Source organism: Heterocephalus glaber, unplaced genomic scaffold (assembly GCF_053883595.1).
Source record: "Heterocephalus glaber isolate CG9 unplaced genomic scaffold, H.glaber_assembly_v1.0 deba00001600, whole genome shotgun sequence".
Classification (NCBI taxonomy): domain Eukaryota; kingdom Metazoa; phylum Chordata; class Mammalia; order Rodentia; family Bathyergidae; genus Heterocephalus; species Heterocephalus glaber.
Window position 1 is genome coordinate 38,561,374 of NW_028258372.1, and position 22,629 is coordinate 38,584,002.

General features: G+C 47.1%; 1 protein-coding gene across 9 annotated transcripts in view; it reads left to right on the forward strand.

Annotated features, from left to right (window-relative positions):
* Lgr6 (leucine rich repeat containing G protein-coupled receptor 6) overlaps positions 1-22,629 on the forward strand; it is a 114,274-nt gene that overhangs the window by 47,981 nt on the left and 43,664 nt on the right. The gene's annotated exons all lie outside the window — the stretch shown is intronic.

Sequence of the window (22,629 nt, forward strand, 5' to 3'; positions counted from 1 at the left end):
TGTGAGAACTCATCCTCCTGGTTCTCTCTACCTCAGGCAGCTCTTCCCAGCCCATCTCAGAAGGGACATAATTCTCAGGGGCTCTGGCCTTGTCTCCCTGGTCCAGCTCCAGTTCCCTAGGCAGCTTCCTACCTGACAAAGGGCTCTGGAACCACCTGGAAGCCGATGGGTCCCTTGTCTACATCTCCAGCCTAAATTGGCCCAAGGGACCACCTATTGGATGACCCAGCAGTGCCCCAAACTGAGCTTTTCCCAAAGCAAACCCACAGTCTTCCCTCCCATACATGCTCTCTCTCCATGGATCACACCAGTCATTTAGTTCCAAACTTCTGAAACTGGGGTGCCACCCTTGTCTCTTTTGCCACTTCTTCACCCAATTGGTCAAGCCCCAGTGACTGTCCACCTGATTGCTGCACAATACGTCCTCCTCCTTACTTCCCTGTGCCCACCTCTGTCTGCCCACCTGCATCATCCCTTCCCTAGTGGCTATAACAGCCTCCTCAGGGGTCCCCCTGCTGCCATTCAGAACACACCTCGATCTCTCCCAACACTGCAGCCAGATGGGTCTTCAAACACAAATGTGACCATATCACTCCCCTGCTTTCTTCCGCGGCTCTTGGTCATGCTGAAGAAAGAGCCCAAACTGCTTGGCTGAGATACTGGACATCCCAGGATCTGGCTCCTGCCTGCTGCTCATGGATTCCCTCCCACTCTGCACTGGAGCCCACTGGTAACTTGCACTTCCCTTGGGCCTGCAACTTCTGCTCCTGCTCTTTGCTGTCCCCTCTACCTGGGATATCCACTCCTATTTCTCTTTCTCACCTTCTAAGTCATCCCTCTTGCCTCCTACTCATCCTTTAGGGGTCAGTTCAGGTGTCTCATCTTGCAGGAGCCTTTGCTGATCTCCGGATGCATTCCAGTGCCCCCAAATGCATGCACACAGCAGCCTGCGACCCCGGCATTGCCCTCCTATTTCACAATTCGCTCTGCATGGCCCTCTGAGTTCCACGAGGGCAGAGAGCGAGTGTCTTTATAAGACTGGGGTTTCCCAGACCCAGTTCCATGAGTGGCACGTAGTAGTAGCAGCGAGGAATCTGCTAAAGATCCTGCCTTCCTCACTCATCCAGCACCAAAGACAGGATGCCCGGAAAGGCCTCCAGAGAAAGGGTTCATTTCTCCATCCAGGAGAGCGGAGAGGTGAAGACAGTTTGGGGCAGGGGGATTCCCTTTTCCCCCAGGGAAGACTGCAGCATGAATGTGTAAGTTAATGAATGAGGAAAGGATTAGAGAGGTTAAGGAATTTGCCCAGTAATGTGAAACTTGTAAGAAGCAGGGCTTGGATTTTTTAACTCAGGCGTGTCTGCTTCCTGAGTCCATACTTTCTACCACAGCTTCCTCCTGCCCTCAAGATTCTTCCTCCGAAGAAGCCGAGGAAGGAGGCGCCACTTCCGGGCACAAGGCCCTTCCCAGCCTGCACTGTCCCTTTCAGGGCCGGTGAGGTAGCAGACAGAGCGGAGAAGGCCGAAAGAGTAGGAAAGTCGCCCAGGGGCCTTGAAGTGAGAACCCAGTTTACAGCCTAAGCCGGCAGCGCCAGCCGCTTGCGCTCCGGGCTGCGCGTCATTTTGGGGAGGGGTGGGTGGGCGAGGCCTCCGGGATCCGATAGTGAAGTTGTCCGGGTCAGTACGCCAGACTATGTCTCGCCTTACATAAAACAGAATAAACTTGGTTTTTGTTTTTCAAAGCCATGCAATGTCTTCCAAAGCCAAGAATAACATTATTTAGAATTAGCTGCTATGTGAGGATGATCTGCATCCCTGTGGGGAAGGGACGGACATCTTCCTACAATGAAGAGGCAGGGGCTCGGGGAAGCCGGCTGACTACTTGGGGCGTTCATAATTTCCGGAGGTGCCGTCGGAGGGGGCGGGGGAGGGATGAAGAGGTGCCAGGAGGCCCTGTTCCCCAGGCAGCTCGCTCCCCCCAGCCCATTCCCCTTTCCTTCCTGCCCTGTCAGCTGCAGTTGAAGGAATGAGGCTTCGAGGCCTCCTCAGGGAGCCACCAGGCCTTCTGGGCCAGTGCAGCTGTCTCGGCCCCCAGCCCCAGCTCCAGCGTGTTCCCCAGGCCCCCATTAACCTGCCTCTCAGCTGCACATCTGCTAACCCGAGGCCTGAAGCACCGGGCCGGGCCGTAAAAACCCCTTCAGAACATCTGGAGTTGGGGGTCCGGGGGTAAGGGGAGGACCCCACCGGGAAGGAAGAGGAGATAGAAAGGGGGAGAGGGAAACAGAGAAGAGGGGGAGAGAGAGGACTGAAGAGGAGGAGCTGTCTGGCGTGCACCCGGCCGGGAAGTTGGGAGACTAGAAGCAGATGAAGTGGTCCTTGAATTCCTAGTTCTGTGGTTTGTCGAGGTGGGGTGAATCTTCAGGGGGTGGCAAAGGGGGCCCAAGCCTCCCTCAAATCATCAGAAGGTACCAAGTCATTTTGCTTCTTTGATTGGAAACCACCCTCAAACCCCTGATCAGCTGGGGCAAATCTTCTGAGTGACACCTGGGTCTGCCATCTCTGCTTTCCACTCCAACAAAGCCACTTGTCTCCCACTTCCCCTATGATGGCCAAACTCATCCTCTTCTACCTCCAAGCCTTGGCTTACGACATTTCTCAAGCTGGGACACTCTCCCCTTCCTTTCTGCCAAGGACCTCTCCACTGCCTATATCCCTGCAGCACTCGCTCCTACAGGAAGTGCCCGTGGAATGACAGCATCTGACTCTGGGCACATGGCGAACACAAAACACTGAAGCGAGTCATCCTTAGTCTTCATAACTTTTCCTTGTCTCTTAGTCTTGGTTTTTCTGTCTGTAAAGTGGGCTACATGTGTGGAGCCAAACCCTCCCAGAGACGAAAGGTCCAGAGGACACTTGGCAGCAGGATTGCTCTGCATCTCAGCTGAGCCAAGTGTCCTGATGGACCCGGAGCTGCTGGCAGCAGCTACCCGCTGCTAGCGGGAGGGAGAACCCGATCAGAATTCAGGTTGGGCAAGAGGGCCACAGTGTGGGCAGGTAGTAATGCCCATTAGATACTGTCTAGAGATCTGGATCCAGGCCGAAGAGCTTGGGACACTAAGCGGTAACCTTTTGGCAAGTCTGGAAAGTGCTGAGAAAGGGCTCCAGGCCCAGCTCAGAAGGGGCACCCTTCCTGGCTTGCCCCCGACAAGCATTCTGAGTCTGATAGTGTCCCAGCCGCTTCAAGGTTTAAAAGAGAGCAAGAGAAAGGAAGGTGGCGAGCCTTGCAGCACTTGCTGGGTGTGACATTGTGCCAGGCTGGGACAAGGGCATCTCACCCCCTCTCCACCCAGAGACAGGCACACTCGAGTCCTGGCTCAGTCTGTGACTCTGGAATGTGGCGACTCAGGGAATCCTGCCTCCTGTCAGTTGAAAGGGTGCTGTGTGATTTTAGGGGCTTTCTTTGAAAACAGCTGCTACTTTTCTTTAAAAGCCAGCTCTGCCATTTTCTTGATAAAGAATTATAGACAAATGCCTAAACATTCTGAGCCTCGGTTTTGTAATCTGTAAAATGGAATACTAGGTCATTTTGGAGATTCATGCCGTGACGTATAGAAAGACAGCACTGTGCTAGGCACACCCTAATCACATATGTGGGCCTTCTACCATTAATAGTACTGCTCACTAACCCCCAGGACTGCTTCCCACAGCGCCATCATTCCCGCTACAGACAGGCTGCAGGTAGGACAATCTGGGCAGTTCAGAGAAACCTTCACCATGAGAAGCCAGAGCAGGATAGACAGACAATAGGGGCTAGGATTGTGGTCCTTCCTCCCCTGCCAGACTTTACTGCAAAACTAGATTTTCTTGAGGGGGACAATGCTAGAAGTTCCGAGCCCCAGACTGGTACTTCTTGGTGGCAGTCACCCCCGCAGAGTGTGTCAGGATTGCTCCTTCCATCACCTTTTTGTTCTGTAGATGAGAATTTTCACCATGATGCGCCTGCCTTCAGTGAGTTTATCATCAGATGAGAGGTTCAAGGCATGTTCACAGCAGTCCTGCAAGGAGAGAGCAGGTGCACAGGAGAGCTCCCGACTATGGTGGGAAGGGGAGGGGGTAACATTTGCGGGGCATTAGCTGTGTGCCAGGTGCTGTGCTGGATCTTGAAAGTGGAGAAGAATCAAACCGATGGGGAAGAAAAGATAGCTTTTGCTAGGAGTGGAAGAGCCTGGGCAAAGTGTGAAGGCAGCAAATTGGGAACAGAGAGGGAGGGAAACTGGCTCTAGAGAATCGGCTGGGTGCAGGCCTAGCTCTCTGTGCTTCCTGAGATACCTGTTTGCAGAGAGGGCTGGCCCTACCATGACCAGCCAAGGACAGTCTCGTAGGCACTGAGGCCACTGCAGGATTTCCACAGGCACAGATGTATCCAAGATAGCACAGTGGACCAGTGTCTGCTGGGGACCTCAGAGCCTCTGTTGGGGCCATGGGGGAGGGTGGTCAGGAGCCCACTGCTGGAGAGGCCTTGGACCACAGCAATGGCCTTGCAGTCAGGACAAGGGGGCATGGCCTTGCGGTTCTGATGCTAGGACCTGGGGTCGGGTTGAGTAGGATGATCCAGGGACAGGTGGGGCACAGAGAAGGTGGGATGTGACAAAAATGAGTCCCTTTCCCCTGCACCCCAAACCTGTCCTTCCCAGGGCTCATCCCTGCCCAGGCTGCAGGCTCCGCCGAGCTCCCTCCCTGACCCCCTTGTGTCTAACAGCCCGGGACTTAATTATACGCTGACGCACTTTGTTTTTAAAAAACATGTTTATTTTTGTTCTGACTCATCGTAGAGAATTTAGAAAATACAAAAAATAAAAAGAAGAAAATAAAAGTCATCCACAGTCTTACCACCCAGACCCAATGCTTGTTAACATTTCTGTGTATTTCTCTGAATGCACGAACTCTTACAAACACATGTGCTTCCTGTGTGAGACATTTTAATGCATTTATGTTGCGCCTGGTTTACTGTTTCTTCAACATTTACTAATATATCACTATAGCTTTAATCACACTAATCTATAACTTTAGCTTTAAATAGTTTTAAAAATTATGATATAACTCATATCACAAAGCTTCCTCATCTTTTTTTTTTGACACCAGGGATAGAACTTGGGACCCTGCACTTATGAGGCAGGCAGTGGAACCACTGAGCTAAATCCCCGGCCCACTTCCTCATTTTAAACTGTGCAATTCAGTACTTGTTGGCATATTTACAAAGTTCTATAACCATCACCACTATCTGATTCTTGAATATTTTCATAACCCCCAAAGAAAATCTTTATCCATTAGCAACTATTCCCCATCTCCCTTTCCCCTGTCCCCTGAAAGCCACTGTTCTACTTCCTGCTTCTGAATTTGTCTGTTGTGGACACTTCGTGTAAATGAAATTATACAATATGTAGTCTTTTGTGTATGGCCTCTTTGACCCAGCACAATGTTTTCAAGTTTCATCCATTTTTTTTTTTGGTACCGGGGATTGAACTCAGGACCTTGTGCTTGCAAGGCAGGCGGCAGAACCACTATTTCATCCATGTTTGTTAGCATGTGTCAGAACTTCATTCCTTTGGACAGCTGAATAACTTTCCATTATATGAATAAACCATATTGATTTATGTATATATTGGTCGATGGACATTTGGGTTGTTTGCACTTTTTTATATTATTTTTCTCTTAATATGTTTTATAGTTTTCAGAGTATAGGTTTTGCACTTTGGTGTTAAATTAATTCCTAGGTAGTTTTTGCTCACTGATGCTATTATAAGTGGAATTGTTTTCTTATTTTATTTTTTTGGGGGGTGCTAATTTCATATCTAGAAATACAACTGATTTTCCATATATTGAGCTTGCATTCTACAACTTTGTTGAACTTAACAAGTTCTAATAGTTTCTTTACGGACTTTAATTAAATATTTTAATATTTCATAGGGAAAGTCTTTGTGCATTTTTCTGTTATTTTTCTCACCTATTTACTTTGTGATATGAACTTTTGTTTTATTTCTAGAAAGTGCCCAGGCTCTCTGCCAAAAATGTGCCCTTAGTTGAAATTACTTTGTCTATAAATTGAATTTTAGAGGCTTTTCATACTTAGAAAATTTAGTCTTCTCCGACAGGATTTATTATTTCTCTTAATTCAAAGCATCTTTTGTATATTTCAGTAATCTTTTTGTAGTTTTAGTTTTTTCATCAAAGATTCATATATTTCTTGTTAGAATTATTTCTTGGTGTTTATTAAGTTTTGTTGTTTATGAGTTGTTTTTTGGGTTTTTTTTGGTGGCTGTCACTAATGCGAAGGGGTGTTTTCATCATTGTCTCTTCTACTTATTATTGAAACTTAGGAAAGTATCGAGGTGTTATACTCATTTGTTTTCTGTTACTATAATGAAATACCTGAAGCTGGGTAATTTGTAAGAAAAAGAAGTTTACTGAACTCAAAATTCTGAGATCCAGAATGGTGCATGGTGTTGGCATCTGCTGAGCTCTGGTGAAGGCCTGTAGCCACATGACAACATGGCGGCTGGCATCGTGGAAGAGGTGTGTCAAGAGGGAGAGGGCACATGGTGAGACTGTAAGGAAGAAAGACTCAGAGGTTGTCTCTCTTTTTATAACATTCCACTCTCGCATGAACTAACCAGGATCCACAGGATCTACACTAATCCTCTCCAGTGATGGTGCTACCAGTGACCTAATCATCTTCCTTTGAGACTGACCTCTTAAAAGTTCCACCATCTTTCAACATTGCCACACTGGGGACTAAGCTTCCAGCACATGAACCTAAGGAGGACACACTCAACCACATCCAAACTATAGCAAGTATACACACTCATTTTGCATTGGCCACTTTAGTGAAGTTTCTTAGTAGTCTTAAGAGTTGTATCATTGATTCTCTTGATCTCACAGCTATGGCCATAGGATTTACAGGTATCTAATATTGTTTGTAAATGATAATTATACCTCTCATTTATTTTTTTCTGTCTTATGCATTAGAATTTTCAGAAGGAGGATTAATAATCAACGTATTTATCTTGTTATGGGGTTTTGTTTTTTGGTACCGGGGATCGAACTCAGGACCTTGCGCTTACAAGGCAGGCACAGTGCCACTGAGCTAAATCTCCAGCCCGTGTTGTGGGTTTTGTTTTTCATTTATTTATTTTTTGGGTACTGGGGATGGAACTCGGGACCTTCCGCTTTGTTATGGTTTTTTTTTTTTTTTTGGTACCAGGGTTGGAACTCAGGACCTTCCACCTTCGAGGCAGGCGGCAGCACCACTGAGCTAAATCCCTGGCCCTGTTATGGATTTTAATAGGAAAATTCCTAGTGCTTTCTCGTAAAGGATAATACTAGAAATCCTTTGGCATAAATAGTTTATTTTTATAATTTTTTATAAATTTATAATTTTTATAATTTTTGAGAAATTTTGCCTCTGTTTCAATATTTCAAGTCTTCTTAAAAGTTAGGATTATTGGATGTTTCTGAGTGGCTTTTCAGTATATATTAAGAGATTTATATATCTATATTAAACCTATTATACTATAACCATCATAGTATCAGTTGCCTTTCTTTTCTATCTCTTCAACACTTTATAAAGCATGAGGATTATTTCTCACTTGAAAGTTTGGAAGAATATATTGATAAATTGCCTGGTCCCAGAACTTTTGTTTGGGAAGAAAATTCTTCGATAATGTTTTTAATTTATTTTTTAGTTTTGAGTCTCATCTGGTTTTTTATTTTCTGGTCAGTTAGGGCATTATATTTTCCTGAAAATTATCTATTTAATCAAAATCTTTTCATTCTGTGTGAATACATTAAATACATTTTGAGGAAATGGAATATTCTGGAAAGACACAAATTATCATTTTTGTCTCATTTTCATTATCGCTTTCTTTTTAAATCTTTCACTGATATTTCCACTGTCCTCCCTCTCCCCTTCCCTTCCTTCTCTTTCTTTCTCCTTGGTACAGCCCTCAAATCTGAGCCATCATGGATGGTGTCTCCAAACGCTGATCACTATCTCCTCACTTGATCTTAGCCAAAAGGCCGAGAAGCGATACTGTCTCCTGAATTCAGAGCGAGCACATGTTCTGTTTGGGATCCTGCTCTTTGTACGGAAGCCCGAAAGCAAACTAGGGCAATCACAGGGCTCCTTTTCCTCATTTCTCTCCTCTCAGGATCACTGACCAGCGTGGCCTGTTGTCCACTGTCTGAAACCTTGGTTTTCCAGTTCTATGAGGAAGAAGAATAGGCCCCATTCCTGCTGCCCCATTATCTCTCTTAATGATTTGTTCTACATCTTTGAGTACTTTTTTTCCCTTGAGCCAAGAACAATGTAAGACTACCGTATTTTCTGATCTCTTACAATGTTAAAAATGTATTTCTGTGGATTTCACAAATAATTGTGCAACTAAGGAGATATACAATTCTTGGCTTACAGTATTTTTCTCAGAATCTTGTACATAAAGCTCCATTTTTCCTCTGGCATGTAGTGTGCCAGAACATTCTGAGGTCAGCCTTATTGTTTTGCTTTTTGGAGGATGGCATGTTTCTTCCTTATGAAGACTTAGGAAATTTTTTTCTCTATCCTTACAATTGAAAATTGTGTCTAGGTATGAATCTCTTTTCATTCTGTGTGCTAGGAATACAATAGACTTTTAAAATCTAGAATACTTTTTCAGCTTCAATTTTTTTTCTTTAACAGTCATCGTGGGCCTCTGCTCCATCACTGTGGGTTTACTCCTCAGGAATACCTACAGTTCTTAAGTTCAAATTCAATTCTCTTTCCCATTCGTCTCACCTTCATTTTCATAACTTTTATCTCTTTGTCCTTTTATTCTCACTTCAAGGAGAGCACTCATGTTTGTCTTCCCCATTGCTGAGTTTTTGTGGTACGGGTTCTATTCTTTATCACTTACAATGTGAATTTGAATGCTGCTCTTTCAACTTTCCTTTCCTTACAAGCTTCCCGTATTCTATCTTGCTCCATTTGTCTTTGAAAATGTACCTTTATTTTTTCCCATTTTATGCTTTTGTTCTTCTAAGCTTTTTTTTTCCTTTTCATTGATTTTTGTTCCTACTTCATAGAGGTCATGATTACTCATATGCTACGGAGGATGCCAAATACTTTCTACTCCCCCTTTCCCCTTATTGTAGTAGCAAATTATTTTCAGAACTGTGACCTTCTTTCTGGGTTTCAGGATGCTATTATCTCTTCCTTGTACTAAAAAAAAATCTTTCTCTGGAATTAAAAAATGTTGCTTTTAATTTTTCTCTTTATCTTTAGAATATTTTTATTTTTAATTGCAATTAAATATAACATCTATCATCTTAATTATTTTTAAGTGCATAGTTCAGTGGTATTAAGTAGAGTCACATCGTCGTGCAACCATCAACACCAACCACCCACAGGCTATTTTTTGTCTTGCAAAACTGAAATTCTGTACCCATTTGACACTAACTCTTCATGTCTGCCTGACAACCTCCATCCATTCTATTGTTTCTATAAATTTGACTACTCTGGGTACCTCATATAAAGTGGAGTCTACAGTATGAGGTGTAATACAAACTACAGTTTGAATACGAATTTATTTCAATAAAAGATGCATTGTCATTAATCGCTCGCAAAATATTCCCCCTTGCTTGGAACACACTTAACCCATTGTTCTTGCCACTTTCTGCAGCAGTTCTGGAAATCCTCCTTCGAGTGTCTTTTCATGGCTGCCTCAATGTCCTAATTGGTTCAAAATGTTTTCGGTAATTTCTGTCAAACAGTATTACAGTGTGTCCTTATCCACATTATTCACTGGATCTGGCACTGCGTGACTTCTGGTTTTTCCCCAAAGTCAAAAGGGCTGTGAAAGGTAAAAGTTTAGGATTGATTCAGGCGGCCACAGCAGCACAACTAAGGACACTCAGGAAAGAGTGTGTTTGAAGTGAAGGGGAGTAATTTGAGAGGGATTAATGACACTGTATCTTTTAGTGTAATGAAAAAATTTTAAAAGGCACTCACCATATTCTGATCATACCTCATATGTGCCCTTTGGTGACTGGCTTGTTTCCTTTAGCATAATGTTCTCAGGGTTCATCCTTGTTGTAGCATGGGTCATGAGTTTCCTTCCGTGTCAAGGATGAATAACAGTCCATTGTACATATAGATCACATTTGTTTTGATGCATTCATCCATTGATGGATCCTGGGTGGCTTCCATCTGTTGGCTCTTGTGAATGATGCTGCTATGAATACAAGTGTACAAATAGCGCTTTGAGTCTCTGCTCTTTCTCCTTATCTTTGAATAGAAGAAGTCTTATCTAGATGCAGTATTTGTCACTAGAGGGATGAGGTGAATTTCCCATGGTTTTGCTCTCTCTCCTCCTAGCCCTCGTTCAATCAGCTTCTCAGGTATACAGCTGGAAAACAGGTTGGTAGGTCCAATTCCCAGGCCAGTTTTTAGCCTATTCTTCAAAGCGGAGATATTCATCTAGTGTAGCTTTGGCGTCCTGTGGTGGAATGGTATCCCTCACCCAATAATAGGTTATTTGATCTCCCCACCAAGGTCTGTATGAAAGTCTACACCAATGGCTAGCTGTCCTAGCCAAGCATTAGAATCACCAAAAGACACTGTAAATGATACTTAACTGAGACTCCACCCTGAACTCAATGGCTGAATTTCTGGGGGTCTCCTTGGGTGATGCTACTGTGGAGCCCTGATAGAGAGCAAGTGCTTTACCCAATATGGCCACTAAGGTTGTCATCTCTCTGCCACTGTACAGCTCTGGCCTGGAGAAATCTCATCTCCCAGCATGAAGGTGCCACTTCCAGACCCTGCCCCCTTTCTCCTACCACATTATTTTCGGGGAGCTGAAATCTCTGAGTGAATACAGAAATCTATATTATGGTAGTGGTGGTGGACAGTACACTGGCTCCTCCAAAAAGCATCATTTAGCCAGGTATGGCGTCTGTAATCCCAGCACTCCGGGAGGCTGAGGCAAGAGCCCAGAAAGTTCCAGCCCAGCCTGGGCAGTTTAGCAATTTAGTGAGATCTTGTCTCGAAGTAAAAAAAAAAAAAAAAAAAAAAAATTTAAAGAGGTCTGGGATTACAGTTTAGTGTGAAGGCCCTTGGTTCAATCCCCAGTACCACAAATGAAAGAAAGAAAGAAAGAGAGAAAGAGAGAGAGAGAGAGAAAGAAAGAAAGAAAGAAAGAAAGAAAGAAAGAAAAAGAGAGAGAGAAAGAAAGAGAGAGAGAAAAGAAAGAAAAGAGAGAGAGAAAACATCATTTATATTGGGTGTGGCTGTCCAGTTTTCTGGATTCTGGTTCAGTCAGAGGAGAGGGAGGAAACCCGTTCCCATCTTCTATCTGTGTGGGAAGAGCTACTCTGTTTCACAAGGCAAAACAGAAGAAATTCATTCATTATCAGCTCTTTTTCTTAGTTCCTTTGACCTCAGGGTTAGCAGAGATACCAGATTCTGATAAGAGTTGCTTTTGGTACAGGCCTAAGTTTTTGTCTTTCTTTCTGTATCTTCACAGGTGTTTAGCAAGAAGGTGGTTAAATTTCCACTGTAATGGGCCACAGCTAGATGTGTTGCATTTGTTTCCCTCATTTCATCCCTGGTCTCCCTGTGTGTCACTGTTCGAACACCCGCTGTGGGTGTGGAGTACACTTGGGGACGAGCCAGTAAGGACCAAGGAGAGCGGTGTACAGGAAGGAACAGCATCAAGCAGTCAGCTCAGGAGGTGCTAGCAAGACAGGTGTTTTAAGCAGAGCTTTGATGAAAGGAAGGAAAGGTATTAATCAAACAGGGGCACTATCCTCCACAAAGGCATGAGGATGAATAACCATGGATTCTGGGGCAAGAAAGTACAGAGAAGGGTACATTTACAGATGAAGTGGAAATGGGGAGGAGCTTCCCAGAAATGGGGCTGGTGAGAAAGTTGTTTCAGGGAAGGTACCTTGGAGTTGACTGGAAGCCACTGATGATTCTGAGCAAAGAGAAGCAAGATTGCAGGCTGAGGCTGGTTCTTTAGTCTGTGTGGGTGGACGGATGGGTGGACAGGAGGTAGGGAGTCCGAGGCAGACAGGATTAATACCGTGCAGGGGTAACCTCTGCACTTCTCACACTGGCTCACAGCGAGCCTGGGAGCTCCTGGGCCCGAGGGAGGAGGAAATAGACTGTGGGCAGTACCAGAACCCTGTGTTAGGAAAGGCAGAATTAATATGGACTTTCTCCTTTCTTTCTTTCTTTCTTTCTTTTTGGTACCAGGGATCGAACTCAGGACCTTGTGCTTGCATTTCTCCTTTCTTTTTCTCCTCCTTCTCCCAAGGTACCTTTAGAAGCGTTAATGTGTAGCTTGGTTTTCCTTGATGTGTATTACTACAGGGCCTGCTATAGCATCTTTAAAACACAAGAATGTCACTTACATTACCTCAACCTCTGACATAATTGCCCCTATCTGGAGACACAAATTAGGAAAATCCCTATCTGCCTCTTCCTTTACCAACCACAACTGCCTCTGCCAAGGGCAGCCATGCAGGCCCTAGGCAATCACAGTACCCAGCTCCCAAACACATCTCAGACAGCCAGGAAGGTCCCCAGGGGCCAGCCAGATGCCTGGAGTGCAACCGATGGAGGATGAGGAGTCGATGAGATGGCTTTTGTCAGCTCCCACCCCAGGGCTCCGGGATTGTCACCCACAAAGCTGGCCTTCTGCCCAGATCTGTAAGTCTGTATCTTCATGGGAAGCTCATAAAGGCTACACAATCTCTGCCCGCCTCCCTCCTGGAGGGTGCAGAGTTATTTTTATACATTGCTGCTGAAGAGAACACAAGGCATGGCTTGCAGGAACGCTCAGGTATCGCCCTTTGATGTGTACAAAGGAAGCAGCTCCTCTGCCTCCCGGGGCTCTTGCACACCCATCAATCCTCCTGACAGATGGAAGGGAACAGTGGCTTGGGCATTAGCATGGCCCAGAGAACAAGTTGGAGGTGGCTTCATTTTAATATCCCACTTTTGATCTATGGGAAGGCTGACAGTGAGAGGGGAAGGATCTTATTAGGTGGCATAAATCAGAATTGATGAGATCTCGCTCCTCCAGCAAACAGACTTTCCCCTGTGTTGGGAGAAGAAAAGGAAAGGGATGCTCTAGCCCTAAGCTGTCCTTCTCTTCTCTTTCAGTCAGGAGTGGGACGCAAAGGTTATTTCAAGGCTCCTTCTGCCTTTACCCCACCACAGCGCACCCCTGCAGGGAAGCCTGCATCCTCACTCCAAGGTCCTGCTGGCTCAGTTGTCCTCTTCTCTGCTCCCGTGCTCCCAGTCACTATGAGACCCATCCCTTGAGAGTTCTGAGGCCCAGGCTCCCAGGAGTTTTAGCTTTTGGACTCTTTAAGACTTCGATGCGTTCTCAGTGAGGGGCTGGTGATAGGTTCTGGATGTGGAGTCACAGGTGGGGCCCGTGGGGTGAGACCCAAGCTTTTCTCAGGACTCAACCAGTGACCTGAAGAGAATCTTTGGGGGCTGTCACTTGGTGCTGTCCACAGGCAGAGATTGACAGATACCATCTCCTCCCCAGAGGGCAAGGGCAGAAAGAAAGGAGCAATATACTCAAAGAACAGTGATGACGGACAAGTCATTTGGCCCTTCAGGACTCCTAGTTGAGTGGAGTCCCTTTTAGTTCTCATTTCTACAACTGTGGTCTCTTTTCAGCGAGGGTATCTCTGAGCAGCTCTGGAAATACTCATAACTTTACTTTTCAGTGCTGGGGATGGAACCTAGGGACTTGTGCATGGTAGGCAAATACTCTACCACGGAGCTGCTCCCCTAGCTCAGCACCCACAGGTTGATCAATAAAAACCACAGACTGAATAGCCACTGTGAGCAAGTTTCAGGGAAAGAGGTGACAAAGCTCGTGTTACCAGGGGTTTTCCAATCTAATGGAAGAGAGGAGAAAACTCAGGCAAAGTGGGTACTAGGGTAAAGTCATTCCAAGGTCCAAAGCTGATCTTTGCCTTCCTTCGCTTTCCCTGTCATCCTTCCCAGCCCCCTGTCTCTCTGGGACAGAGCTCCTGCTGTCCCTGTCTGCGACTCATTTTCAGAAGCATCCCTCAAAAAGCTGTTCTCCACTGAAAGCCTGCTGAATAATACTTGCCAGATTTTTATAATTTTTTTTTTGAGGGATTGGGGATTAAACTTGGGACCTTGTGCTTGCAAGGCAGGTGCAGTGACACAGAGGTAAATCCCCAGCCCCTTGCCACATTTTAAAAAAAAATAGCAGAAATAAAAAACAATCCATACGCTAAAAAAGAATACTGTTCAAATCCCAGAGTTTTAGTCATCTCGAGGTGCTTGTGGGGCACGGGGTGGAGTCGGCTGCCTCAGGCTCTGTGTGACACCATATGCTCACAAGGTGGCCTGTTCAACGAGGCCCCTGTCTTGGGGACACAGGGACACAATGCAGGAGAGTTTGTCTAAGGAAGGCATCAACTGCTGGGAAGACAGAGCCACAAGGACCTCTTAGCTAGCCCCACCCCGTGCAGGTGGAGAAACTAATTCTAGAGAGGCAAAAGAGAAGGGCTGGAGGTCACAGGGCAGGTACAAGGCCCTTGCCAGCCTCCACCACCTGCCCCTCAGAATTGTCTTTCTCAGCCTTCCCGTTCTCTGCAAGTTGAAGGTCAGATTCATCAAGCCCCCAAGGACCAGCACATTCTCTTCCCAGCTACTTCGTCTGTCTCATCCAGGCCCACTCTCCACCCCATCCAGAACCCTCTGCTCCTGACACACACACCTGCTAGCTTTTCCTCTTCTGTGATGGGCTTGGTCAGCATCTCTGCACATGTTCTCTTTGCTGGCAGAAGTTCAGTTATTCCTCAAGGCTCAGGGCAAAGTGCAAAGGTTACCTCTTCATTTCTTCTGGGAAGCCTGTCCTCCCTTTCTTCTAACGGTTTGTACATTCATTGCCTCTCTCTCTCTCTCTCTCTCTCTCTCTCTCTCTCTCTCTCAGTTGTTTATGTGTTCATCTTCATGGATAAACTATGAGTTCCTCAAGAGCAGAAACCCAATCTCATTTATCTCCGTATCCCTGATGTCTTGCATGGAGCCCAGGTAATTTCTCAGAGCTGTCCAGTGTGACAGCCACTAGCTACAGGTGAAGTAAAATGCCCAAATTTGGTGCCTTACTAATATTAGCCGCTTTTGAGATGCTCCCTGACCACCGTGCCTGGTGGCTCCTGTGTTGGACAGCACCTTCCAGCTGTGCAGGAGAGCTCTGTCGCACAGTGCTGTCTCAGAAGGGGCCAGCAGCAACAGCACCCAGCAGGGAGGGTGGTAGATGGGGGAGGGGGTCCTCTGCTGCCCAGACTCTGGAAATATTGGTGCCTGGCACCGAGGAAGTGCCAGGAAGAGAGCTTCCTGGACTGGTATGGAGTCCTATCCTGCGGGTTCTAGACTTGCTTCTATTTCTAGGACACATGCACTTCCTAGAGCCTGTTTGGGGCATAGCTCCAGAGCATGGAACTCTGCTGGGCCTGCTCTCTTCAGCTGGGAGCTAAGCGGTGGTGCTCTAGTCTTAATGAGGGGGAGCCTGACTTGAGTGCGCCTCCTTGAAAATATAGAAGAGCCCTCTGGGAAGGGTTACACGGCTCCAGCAGTTTTCTACACACTTGATCAAGGTATGGGTAGCTGTGTTTTTAAAGTCAGAGGCTTTGGAGTCAGACCGTGCTTTGCCTCCCTGAACCTCCTGGGAACACTACAGTTCCCAGTCCCTAGGTCTGGGCTGAGGGCTGAATATGATAATGCATATAAAATGCTCAGAGCACCTGCCAGCCAGCTAGCACCCCACCTCTGTGTTCTCCATGCAGAGGCAGCCAGTGCTGGCGGGAGTGGGGCCCTGCTGCCCAGGGAGGCCCTGGATGCTCCCCAGCACACTGCGGGTGCCAGCCTGCTCCCTGCTGGAACCCTCGCCTTCCCTGGCAGGTTCCCATCTGGGCTGTTTGTCCCTCCAGGCAATCAACGACTGCCACATGGAATATTTTCCCCACAGAATAACCATTTCCATAGCGGCTGTTTTTATTTTCTAACTTTTAATGCCTCCTCTCTTCACCCTCTTCTCTCTGCCCACACCCCCTTTGTCGCTGCTCTCCCTTCTCCATATTCTACTAAAGTCAGTCTGTGCCTGCACTGCGTGGGGTGGGGCTTGGAGGTAAAATCCCAGCCCCAGGTTTGGGCCAGAGCAGTCAACAATCATGTGTCAACGGAGCATCCCCTGTCCTCAAGTTCTCTCTCCCTTTCCCTCACAGTCACAATCAGGAACTGACACCGGAGGCATGGGCCACCACTGTGGGGGAGCAGGGCTGACTTGGGGTGGGCAGCCTGTGTTGCTGCTCAGGGTCCTGACCTCAGAAGGGCCTTGAGCCTGGGTTGGTGCTGTTATTGCTATCATGAAGTTCTTCAGGATTTTTGAACCAAGGCGTTGCATTTTCATTTTGTGTTGGGCCCTGCACATTATGCAGCTCATCTTACTCAGGAAGTCTGAGTGGTGAGCAGCTTCGAGGAGAGGGGGTGGCCAGACTGGGCAGCAAACAGGGCAGAGAAGCCTGAGTTTGGCTTTTGAATGTCCGCTGGCCAAGGCCGTCCCTGCTTCTGAACTTTCAGCATCAGAAATGGAACCTTGTGTCTCCTTTATCTCTCTGCAAAAATCTGTTGGGCTGAGAGAGAAAGAGAAGTCGAGTCCTAGGACTGGCTGGAGACGCTTTCTCTGGATGAAGGGTCAACGTCATGGGGGCGCCCTGAGGCATGAGCTCCCCTCAGATGTGTCCTAGCCCTGTGAGGCCTCCTTCCTCATAAGTTCTGGTCTTTAGCTACTCTGCTCCCAGGGACTCCATGCTATAATTGCTGTGACCTCTCGCATCCATCATGTCTCAGATCTGGAGGAGCACCCAAGTCAGGGATGACCAAGTGGAACAGAACGCTTGCCCTCTTTCTCCTGCAGGGCAGGCTGGCCTCTAGATTCAGTCAGCCTGTGCTCAGAGAGTGGGTACCATGTGGCAGGCACTAAACGTGGAGCTTTGCATGCATGATCCCTTTTAAATGAATACCTGGTGATACCCATGGGCCACCTGGTGGTCCACTATGAACCCTGAATCTGTCCTTTATATTTTGTATTTGGCTAAAATCTAGTAGGACATAGGATCGATTAGAGAAAGTGCATAGTAGATCCACCTAATCTTCTGTGGGCTGCAAGAACCCCTGGTTTCCAAATATTTCCCAAATGTTTTCTCTGCAGGTGCATCTCCCTCTCCTCCACCACTTTAGGGAAGCCAGGCTTGTAGAAAGAAAAGAAGCCCCAGCCCCACTACTCCCTTTGTGATTTCCTTGACCTCAGCAGGCTCTTTCAGGCTCTATAATGTGATTGTGAGTTTACATTATTGCCCTTCGGGATTGCTGTCATTGGGTAAGTTCCTGCTGCCTAATCTGCAGCTCTTCTGCTACATCTTACTCCCTCTCAGGTTCTCAGACCACTTTAGTCAAGTGGGAACCCTTGTGGCCAGCTCCTTTGGACATTCTAGGGCCAGATGACTTTCACACCACCCACCATTTGAGTCATGGTGAGAAAGACCCCCACTCACTCTGCCCTTTCCTGCTTCGGCCTCCGTCCTGGGCTGGAGGAGAAGCAGTTCGGCTCTAGAGAAGTTAAGCTGTTTCCCCAGAGTCCCGGCAGGCCCAAACTGGCCTGTGAGGGCCCTGCTAATCTGCTCTATTACTGCAGGTAAGAATTATAATCAGAAAGCACTCGAGGGGCCCAGGCCCACGTAGGAGAAAGAGAAGAGCTGTTGGTCTTATTCCAGAGCTTAATTGGTATAATTGCTCTCTTCCTCCTGCCAAACCCGAGTGAGGATCGGCTCTCCCACTTGCCAAAGGAGCTGCTCAGAAAGGTCTGGGTTCCCAAAGGGCGGATGCTGTTGGCTGTTCAGGGGCTCCTTTGGCCCCCTCTACCTCTAGACAGCAGGGGAGCCTCAGGCCCACCTACCTCAAGAGACTGGAAACTCCAGGGAGCCTGAACCCTGGCTCAAGGGGCCTGGTTTTCTTTAGTGAGGACCTCACCCTGCCAGAAGCCAGAGTTTTCTGTAGCAAAGATGCTGAACCTTAGGAGTCCCCAAGAGTCAGAAGATCCTGGAGAGGAGGAGGCAGTGTCCAAGAAGAGGGGAGGGAGCAGAAGTCAGTATTGCTCCTTCCCTCCTCCTAATGCCTCCTCCATTCGCCCTGGGTTCCTTGGGAGTCCACCTCTGTGCAGGTGTTTTGTCCTTACCACCAAAACCACCAGGACCTGGAAATGTTGGGGCCCGGTTCCTCCCCAAGGTCCCCAGACCCCCAGACCGATACTGTGTCTTTGGGGGGACCCACTTGTGAGTGTGCCATGCATGTGCCAGCATGCGTGTGTGCTTGCACACACATTCACAAGGAAGAAGCGACTCTCCAAATATCTCACAGAATAAAAGGTTGTTTCCCCTTGCCCTGCCCTGTCCCATTTCCTGCCTCCCTTCTCGCTCTCTCCCACTGTACATCCACAGAGCCATCTGCTTGGTTCAGCTCAGCCTCTGGCCTATTTCCCAGGCCTCTCACACAGAGCAGATTCTCATCCCCTTGATACAACTCAGCACCAGCATCGCACCCTGCGGAAGCACATGTATTTTGGTATCAGAGAACCTGGTTCAAATCTCAGCTCTTTGGCTCACTCTTTGTGTGACCTTGGGCAGCTTAGTTGCTATGTAAAATGGGGCGAATCAGAGATAACACATGGTGTTGTGAGGACACAGGTCACCTGCTCGTATCTGGCACTATATCTATCTGTCATGTGACATCTCGTCGATAGTTGGAAATGATGACTATTGTTGGAGTCATGGTTGTCACTATAGAGTTCCTGCTGGTCCAGGGCTTCAGAGAAGGCAGAATCACCCTCCTTTCGGAGACAAGCTTCATGGTTCTTTGAATTTACCCACTAGGTGGGCAGTTGTAGAGGACAACCCACCCACATCCAGGGGGTTACTTGGCCTTACCAATTTGACCTTGTAAGGATGTCTGGAATCTGCACCCCTTTCTCTATCCATACTACCCTTTCTCTTAGTTCTCATTATTCCTACTTCTCCTTGTCTATGTTTCACTGTCCCTTAAGAAGACCATCATAGGGCTAGGGATTTAGCTCAGTGGTTCTGCCGCCTGCCTCGTAAGCGCAAGGTCCCGAGTTAGATCCCCGGTACCAAAAAAAAGACCATCATAAAAGCAACTTTTGTGGGGTCCTAAACAGGACCCAGGGATTAGGTATCTATTGATGGTCCCAGGCAAAGCTGGGAACAAGATGCTGCCCACACTGAGAAGGCATGCCAGGATCAGGAGGATGGTTTGGGCATCTGCTGGGAATGGGGAGGAGAGCCCTTGAGGTGATGGGATGGTCTCCTCCACCTTCCTGATTTGCCTGGCTGGGCCATCATTTTAGGGCTTGAAGGTAGGGGATTTAGAGGACATTCATTTACTCATTTGTTCAAAAAACGCTTACCAAGTGTCATCTGTCACCTATGCATTGTGCTAGGTGCTGTTGTCATTAGCATAACCAGGAGGGTGAAGTAGAGTCCTCATCTTCTGGAATAATTGATGATCAAACCTAAGAACACAGCCGGCTGAGCACTAACTGCAGGAGGAAACAGCATCAAGTTCTCCTCTCTTGTCTACTTACGGTCATTAGAGGAGAACATCAGAGGTTCTGGAAGACCAGACTCAGAGCGTTAACACACAAATGTGCTTATGAATCAATGAGCCAACTGGGAATCATTAAAATCCAGGTTCTGATTTAGCAAGTCTGGAGTGGGGCCTAAGATTCTGTATTTCTAACAAATTCCCAGGGGATGTTCAGGCCCATGTACCACATGTTGTGGAGCAAAGAAAGACCTAGAGGAAGATCTGACAAGTCCACTGCTACTCCTAATGTCATGGCTCAGGGTGGAATGATGGGGCCAGAGTGCCCAAGCTAAGTGATGCCACCATAGGCCTCCTCAATGGGGTGGTCAGGCAGCTATGTAAATGCCAGAGACTGTTGATGGGGGTGGAGGTGAGGTATTCTGGGAGCATTACAGGTTGGTGTAGAAATCAGCAAGGCGTATAAACAGTGACTTTGTGGAGGGTACCAGTGTGTGGCGTAATGGCTATGGATGCTTACTTGGAGCTGGAATATCTGGGTTTGAATTCCAGCTCTATTGTTTACCAGATGTTTGACCTTGGGCCAGTTACTTAACCTCTCTATACCTCATTTTTCTCATTTGCAAAATGTCAACCTCACTGATTGTAAAAATAAATGACTTGAGGGCCAAAGATTTAGCTCAGTATTTCTGCCACCTGCCTCGCAAGCACAAGGTCCTGAGTTCAATCCCCGGTACTGAATAATAATAATAATTATTATTATTATTAAATTAGTATTAATTATAATATTAAATTATTATTATCTTTCCAAAAATAAATGACTTGATCCATGGGATCCCTCTTAGAACATAGTAAGTGAATGCTCAGGAAGTCACTCGCCATGAGCTTTGCTCCACCAAGGTGGGCTCAGGGCAGCTCTGCCCTCTGAGGGTCTGGTGATTCAAACATTAAGGGAGCAGGGCTCTTTTGAGAAGACTCCATGCCTGTGGCTGGCTGAGCCATATGATGTCAGGCCAGGAAGTGTCTTTGTTTCCTGTGTGCATGGTTGTCATTTTTCAGGCTCAGTTTTCTGGAAAGGCAGGAAATAGGAGCAAGATGACACTGACATGCTATCCATAGTTTCTGGCTGGTAGGAGCCCAGGCACACTGGGAGTGAGGCTGAGGTGAGGGAGGACTTGTGCAGGAAAGGAGCAGGAAAAAGGCATAATTCATGGGATGCTAAAAGACCCCCAGGATCTCCAGATAACTATACCGTGCCAAGGAGCCTGCTGGGCCAGTAATATGGATCCTAGGGTTGCATCAAAAGCCAAAGGGATTGATTGCCATTAGGGCATTTTGAGGACTGGACACTATGGTGGTCAAATTTACTTTTCAAGTTTCTAGAGCAAATGGAGCTATAACTGTCCCTTTTAGCAACTATCTTTGCTAATTTTCTGCCTCCAATATCACCCTTCTCCAGTAACTATGTGGTCTCCTGGTGGGCAAGGTCTTTCTAACATAGAAACTTAGCCATGTCCTTCCTTTGCTTAAAACCTAGCTCCAGGTTTCCTGTTATGTGACATTGCTTATAAAGCCCTGCAAACTTTGCTGCACCCTTCTCTCTTCTTTCCAACATTCCTCCTTCTGGAAGCTTTACCTGCCAGTTTAAGGTTCCCCACAATGCTGCTCTCAGTTTCCCACATGCTGTTCCCTGCCACCTCCCCTGACTGATCCTACTTGGCCACCAGATCTCCATGTAAGCATCACTTTCTCCTGAGGCTTTCCCCAGTGCCCTGGACCAGGTGTCGTAGTGCTGTGCTGTGACTGTCAGTCTGGCCTTAGCACTGGACTTCAGCTCCATGAGGAAGAGGAAGGATGCTGTCTTCTTAGCGGCTGGCATTTCTCCAACGCTGCCTCTGGGGCTAGCTGAGAGTGTTCTCTCTGAGTGCTTCCTCCTTGAGATTCCTGGGTTTATGGGGCCTTAGGGCCTTTGTGGATGAGGACTGGAGTTTCCATGCCTGTGTGGGAAAACCATGGCTCAGGGATAAGACTCCTCCAAGATAGTGAAATCCAGGAAGAGATCCATGAAATGGTTACAGATCAGCTTATTTGGGCCTTAAGGGGCCAGGTACATAGGGTGATAGGTTTTCAGCCTAAGTCTCAGACGAGGAGGCAAAGACAGTAGCTTAATAAAAGGCATCACGGCGTGCACAAATCTGCAAAAAGCTAAGATGAGCAGTCTCCTTGTTTTTCTGGTCTACCAAGATCTTCCAAGGCTCACCTCAGAAGTCCTTGGTTACCCAGGTGCCTCTTGGGCATAGACAGGATCATCTACCATCTGTTTACTTATGGTAAGAAGCAGCAAGGCAAGGGTTTCAACTGTGGCATGCTGAGATCTCCCACAAGTCATTAACTTAGCAAGGAGCCCCAGGACTTTAGCAGGAGCCCCACCAAATTTCAGGCTTCAGGATGAGACAAGAAACAGGTAGTTGTAGAAGTGGGTGGCAGAGAATGGCATACATCCTTGGGGAGTCATTTTTCTTTGGTTAGGTCCAGAGGGAGGAACTTTCTACCAATGCTGGGGACATCTCCATTATATGCCCTTAAATGGACAGAGTTGGGAAAAATAATGTCATACTCAGAGCAGAGGTGCTATGACACAGATTTAGAGGCCTAGGGGTTTGGGAGAGATATTCGTTGTCCACACATGGGCTGTGGGTTCAGCCTTGGATCTGAGGAGAAGAATGAAGCCAAATGACATTACATAAATGTCACAAATAGAAATGTGCGGCATAGGGCCGGGATTTAGCTCAGTGGTTCTGCCACCTGCCTTGCAAGCAGAAGGTCCCAAGTTCGATCCCCAGTACCAAAACAAAAACAAAAACAAAAACAAAAAAAGAAATGTGTGGCACAAAGGATCAAGAATTGTGAGCAGAGTGC